The following is a 6,264-nucleotide window of genomic DNA, read 5'->3' as shown; positions in this document are numbered from 1 at the left end:
CTGGCAATAGCTCTCCAGGGTTTGTGGCAGGGAATATTTCCCAGCCCTTCTTGAAAGACACCAGAGATTGAACCTGGGGTCTTCTCTTTGCAAAGCAGATGCTCTGTTTCTGAGCTATGGACCTTCTCCAGGGTGAGTTCCAATAATATAATTGACAATTATAAAAATGAATTTAAACAATTATATAAGACACGTGAATGGAACAAAACAGCAACCGTATGCTAGATGTAGTCAGATGCCCATCTAGTCTACCATCCTGTTTCCCAAAGTAGTCAATGAGATGCACACAAGCAGGGTATTAACACAAAAAAACTCTCACCCCCTTCTTCACCCTGAAGAGAATATATATATATATATATATATATATATATATATATATATATATATGCTTTCGTAGATTTTCACGGGTACAGGAATGCAGGTTTTGGTGTCTTCGGGTGTCTTCCCGTGTAAGAGTCGGGGTGTCTGTGCGACGTTTCGACGAGGTCTCACTCGTCATCTTCAGGCTGGTGCTTTCGGCTTCTTGTTACTGGAACAGAGCAGAGGCACACTAATCTAGGAACTTCCTCTCTGCCCAGAACGTTGGAGGCTATACACCACACCCCTCAACAGTATTTATAGGAACTCAAACACCAGATTCTGCTCTGTTCCAGTAACAAGAAGCCGAAAGCACCAGCCTGAAGATGACGAGTGAGACCTCGTCGAAACGTCGCACAGACACCCCGACTCTTACACGGGAAGACACCCGAAGACACCAAAACCTGCATATATATATATATATATATATATATATATATATATATATATATATATATAGCCTTCTTGGCTAACCATGGTCATTTGATAGCTTTATCCTCCTTGGTGTTGTTTAACAATAAAAAATATATATTCAGTTTTCTTTTTTATTCATTACATACATCTCATATCCATAATATTTACTATGCATTCCACCCTCCCTCCCCTCCTAGGCTTCCCCCAACTTCCCGCTTCTGGTTTATTTCTCCTTTCACCCACCTTGCTACCTCCTAAAAGAAAAAGTACTAATAACATATTTATACAATAATATCAAACCTAAAAACATAAAAATAACGATGAATACACCATATTATTTCTCTATCTTCTACACATTTTCTAATACTAACAATGTGAATGTTTATTTAAATCCTGTCGTCAAGTCTATAGACTTTCTTTGTTTCTGCAAATATAACATTAATGGTTCCCATTCTTTTTCAAAGTCACGGTTGTCTTTTTCTCGTAGTCTGTCTGTCATTTTTGCCAGTTCTGCATAGTTCATCAACTTCCCTTTCCATTGTTCTTTAGTTGATGTTTCTCCAGTCTTCCAGTTTTGTGCAATCAACATTCTCGCAGCTGTAGTGGCATACATAAATAAGAGTCCTCTTTTCCCACACAAAAGAATTTTTATTCCTCCCTGAATTCCAGTCACTGGGAATCACAAGTGGGAGGACTCAGTGCTCAAGTTCTGCTTTTGGACTGACCATTAGGTATCTGATTGCCCATTGTGAAGCCTCTGGCCTGACCCAGCAGCAGGGCTGTTCTTACCTAGATGACATTTGAGGTGGCCTCCGACTCATCATGATTCTATGATCAAGCAATTTAGTTAGATTTGTGGAACCCGCTCATCAATATTGTCATCTCGGTGGGGTGTTAAATGCTCTGTAACTGAGAGGAAAGCAACAAAAGGGAAAGTTGAGGGCATGATGGAAAACAAGATTTTGTTTTTGTTTTGATTTTAGAGGAAGGAAGCTTGGGTAACCTACTACCCAAACAAGTCTGTTATTTTGGCAGAAATGGCTGGCAGAATCCGAGATCAGGGAGAAGAGTCAGTGAAAGAAGATTGGAAGAAATTTAAAGGCTATTTACAGAAATATTGTAAAATTAATGAATGTTAGAAGGATGTTGGAAAGAAACTAAGCGGTTTCCAGCTGTAATGCTTTAAGAGTTATGGGGACAAAAAAGGGTTTCACAAATGGGTAAAAGTTTAATGGTAAGGATTTGCTGAACCAACAAATTGAACTGGAATACAAAGAAGGGAGGTATGAGGAGGTCCGGGGAAATAAGTGTAAGGAAGTTATGCTATGGAAAATTAATGTGTTTTTAACTACTTTTATTTTGTATGTTTCTTTTTATTTTTCATTTTTTTTTCTTATAACTTAAAAACTCTTAATAAATATCTTCTAAAAAAAACCACAAGTCTGTTATTATATGTGTGTAGGTGTGGCGCGCGCGCGCGCGCACACACACACACACACACACACACACACATTGTGGCTAATGTCTACCCATTGGAAATCTGCCCCTTCCAATAAGGCCTCCTCTTGTATTTATAATATATGTTTGTGCTGTAAAAGCCAAAGGCGAAAGCTATCCATCTTCATCTCGAAAGGCAACAACTAATTTGTTTAGTATGCTCCCGGATCTGCCCCAGCACGTTGGTGCTGTTCCTACAGCCCCTGGGGCAAAGGCGCTCATGTTTACTTCAAAGTTCAGCATTATTCATTTGAATGCATATTTTACAGGAGCACAAGATCATGGGGTAGAGGCAATTATTCTACTCTTGTTCTCTCTCTTTTCCCATTTGCCCATTATATCCTCAGTGTCCTTGACTTCATCTACCCATTATTGTCCTCATTGCCGCCTGGCTCATTGGCTCATTGTGGCCTTTATTCCCTTCTCACTTTGGTTTCATAATATTTAAGAGTGTCTGCCAAACATATTGCTCTGCTTTCCTTCGGTCCACATTAGTGAGGCCTGAATGTGGGGTCTTCAGCCAACAAGCACATGCCCAACTTGGGGGGAAAGGAAGGAGGACTCTAGGACCCTGTCAGAACCCTCACTCCTTCTCAAAGCCAGGCACCCTTCTTGGCTGCATGCCTCCTGAGACCACACCATTCCCACTGTCCTAAATCTGCCTCTGCCAGGACCTCCAAACACACTGCCTAGGCTTCCCCTTGAGGGAGGTCACCAGTGCTGCTAATACAACTTCATCCCTGGAGGCACATTCCATTGTCTCAAGACAGATAAAAGGTAAAGGGTAAAGGGACCCCTGACCATTAGGTCCAGTTGTGGCTGACTCTGGGGTTGCGGCGCTCATCTCGCTTTATTGGCCGAGGGAGCCAGCGTACAGTCATGTGGCCAGCATGACTAAGCCGCTTCTGGTGAACCAGAGCAGCACACGGAAACGCCGTTTACCTTCCCACCAGATCTATTTATCTACTTGCATTTTGACATGCTTTCGAACTGCTAGGTGGGCAGGAGCAGGGACCGAGCAACCGGAGCTCACCCTGTCGCGGGGATTTGAACCTCCGACCTTCTGATCAGCAGGTCCTAGGCTCTGTGGTTTAACCCACATTGCCACCCACGTCCCTTTAATCTATCTCAAGACAGATAGATGCCAACAATAAAAAATAAAATAAAATGCCAGAGGTAGCATCATGGGGTCATTTGTGGGGGAAGACTGCCTTTGGGGAGGGCAAGGCAGCCAGAACTTCACTGAGGGAGGAAGGCAAGTCCATCAAGCTCCAAGTGAAGAACTTCATGGCAGGAGCTGCCCTGTCCTTTTGGCCTGGGCATTGTCACCAGCTGTGACTTGTGAGGAAGAGTGTCTTAGGGCAAGGCAGCCAAAGCCACTACCAGCACAGACTTGAGTTTTAAAACTGTAAATTTAAGCATGCATTCAATGGATTGCTTTTCACTCCTCAATCCTCTTCTTAAGTTAGATTGCAAGCCTGGGGGCAGGGATGATGTCTCCGCACTAATTTTTGCAAGGCACTTTGTAAGACCTTTTTGGAGTAAAGAGGAATGAATGCCATAAACAAATAAATCAAATGGTTCAACGTGTCCAATGGGATTAAACCCAAGTGTGAGCAAATGTGGGGATGTGAGGGAAGAGTTAATTTCCTTACCTATTTAGTCCATAAAATTCATACAAACACACAAACGAAACCCTCAAAGTGGTTGTCCTCAAAGAGCGAGGGTGGAAGAGAAGGGAAGGGAGGTTAACAGCATTGGAATGATATAACAGGTGCTGAAATTTGCTTTAGAGGAAATCTGGTGAGGACGTTGGCACCTCCTTCCCTTCTCTCTTCACTGATCTAATGAAAACAAAGGTTTGGCCTCCCCTAACATTCTGCAGATGTTTTGCCCAAAGGAGGAACACCCAAACTAGCTTTTCAAATCTCCCTTAAGGTGACATTTCAGTGCCAAATGTAATCCCAGTTCTTGTCTGGGAGGTGTAATAGCGTGTTTCTTGTTTTTAAGTGTATAACCCCTATATAAATAGGTATGGGCAAATGTGTCAGTTCCAGTTTTGCTCCATTGTTCACCCCACCCCCTAACCTTAATTACAGTTTGCCCCAAATTCAACATAAATTTGCATTATAAAAAAAAATCCACATGGAAGTCATGCGAATTCGGGCCTGCATGCGAATACTGGCTGGGTTCATAATAAAAAGGAGGTGGAGCAATATATATGATTTTTCTTCCTTTCATAAAAAGGCTGGTTTGTTCATACACCTCTCTCACTAGCCTTCATGCATGATACAAGCAAGACAGTGTTCAAGGACAATTCCAGCCAGGCAAAAGAACTAATGGATGGTGTGAAGCAGGGTCAATATAGAGTGTGGCCTGGATAAAGAGGGTGTAGTCTGGGGAGAGTTTTGAGGGCAAGATTGAGAGGCTTAGAGGGCCACATTTACACAACCCTGAGGCAGTGGTGGTCACCAACTTGGGTAGTTTTAAAAGAGTATTAGACAAGAAGAAGAGTTTGGATTTGATATCCCGCCTTTCACTCCCCTTCAGGAGTCTCAAAGCGGCTAACATTCTCCTTTCCCTTCCTCCCCCACAACAAACACTCTGTGAGGTGAGCGGGGCTGAGAGACTTCAAAGAAGTGTGACTGGCCCAAGGTCACCCAGCAGCTGCATGTGGAGGAGCAGGGAATCGAACCTGGTTCACCAGATTACGAGACTACCGCTCTTAACCACTACACCACAAAATTCATAGATGATTCATAGACTATCAGTGGCTACCAACCACCATGATTATGTTCACCAATGACACTGTTGGGATGTCGGGGGTTGTGCTGAAAAGGGCTGCACTGAGGAAGAATGGTGGGAGCCACCCCCTCCCCCTCCTCCTAATCCTGAATCTTTTCAGAAAGAGGAAGATAGTATAGATTTGGAACAGTGGTTTGCAGAGGGGCAAATTTCAGAAGTCAGAAGCTGGGAAATACTGGATGGGGAACAGCTAGGGGAAGAAACACTGGAAGAGAGAGGGTTAACAGATTCACAGTCTCTGGACAGCATTCCTCCGCTCAGCCCAAGGTCAAGAAGAGCTCAGAAAGTGTCAGAATAGAAAACACAGAGGCTCCAAGCTAAAATTACAAGAAGTAGGAGTGACGTATATTAATAGGGACGGGGGGGGGGGAGTGAAATGAATTGGGAGCACCGCCATTCTGCTTAGATCAGGGGTCAGCAATCTAAGGCCCAGGGGCCACAAGCAGCCCATGGGGGTGTTTAACTGGCCCATGGACCCCCGCCCCCCGCTCGAAGACCCCCACTGCCCGCTTGGTCGGCTCCCATGCACTGTGCTAAACCAGTGCAGAGCAGAGCAGGGACAGCTTTCCATGACGCTTGCCGGCTTCCCATTGACTGTAGGAAGCTCCTGCAGCCAATGGGAAGATGCGCATGCCTCCTCCGCGCTAGAAGGAGCATCAGAAATAGCTTTTGCGCATGCATGTGCATGCATGGGCGTGTGTGCGAGTGGACTCCAGCCCAGTGCAGTGTCTGCGGAACCGTGAACCAGCCCAAGCCACAAAAACTTTGCTGACCCCTGTGTTAGATGCTTTCTTTTGTCCTTCACAGTGTTTATTAAAGAAACTAACTGGTAAGAATTCCCTTTAATTTGATCTGCTCATTTACAGCCATGGAGGACGAAGCCGATTCTCCAAAGACTGACATGGAGGCCGTGTGCCTCTGAATGTCAGTTTCTGGGAATCACAAGTGGGCTGTTGCACTCAGATCCCGCTTTCAGACTTTCCAGAGGGATCTGGTTGGTCATTGTAAGAACAGGATGCTGGAGGTTGTGAAGCAAGGCTGGATAGGGGTGCAACCAGGCCAGAGGGAAGGTATGTGGTCTGGTCCAAAGGGTTAGATGAAAAGGGAACATTCAGCCATGGTCCCTGGGGTCCCCAACCCTGGTGATAAAAGATGAACACAGGTAAATGCTTCACTGCATACTTTAATGAT

This window comes from Podarcis vaucheri (assembly GCF_965113315.1).
Source record: "Podarcis vaucheri genome assembly, chromosome: 16".
Classification (NCBI taxonomy): Eukaryota; Metazoa; Chordata; class Lepidosauria; order Squamata; family Lacertidae; genus Podarcis; species Podarcis vaucheri.
Note: the sequence above shows the minus strand (reverse complement) of the source record.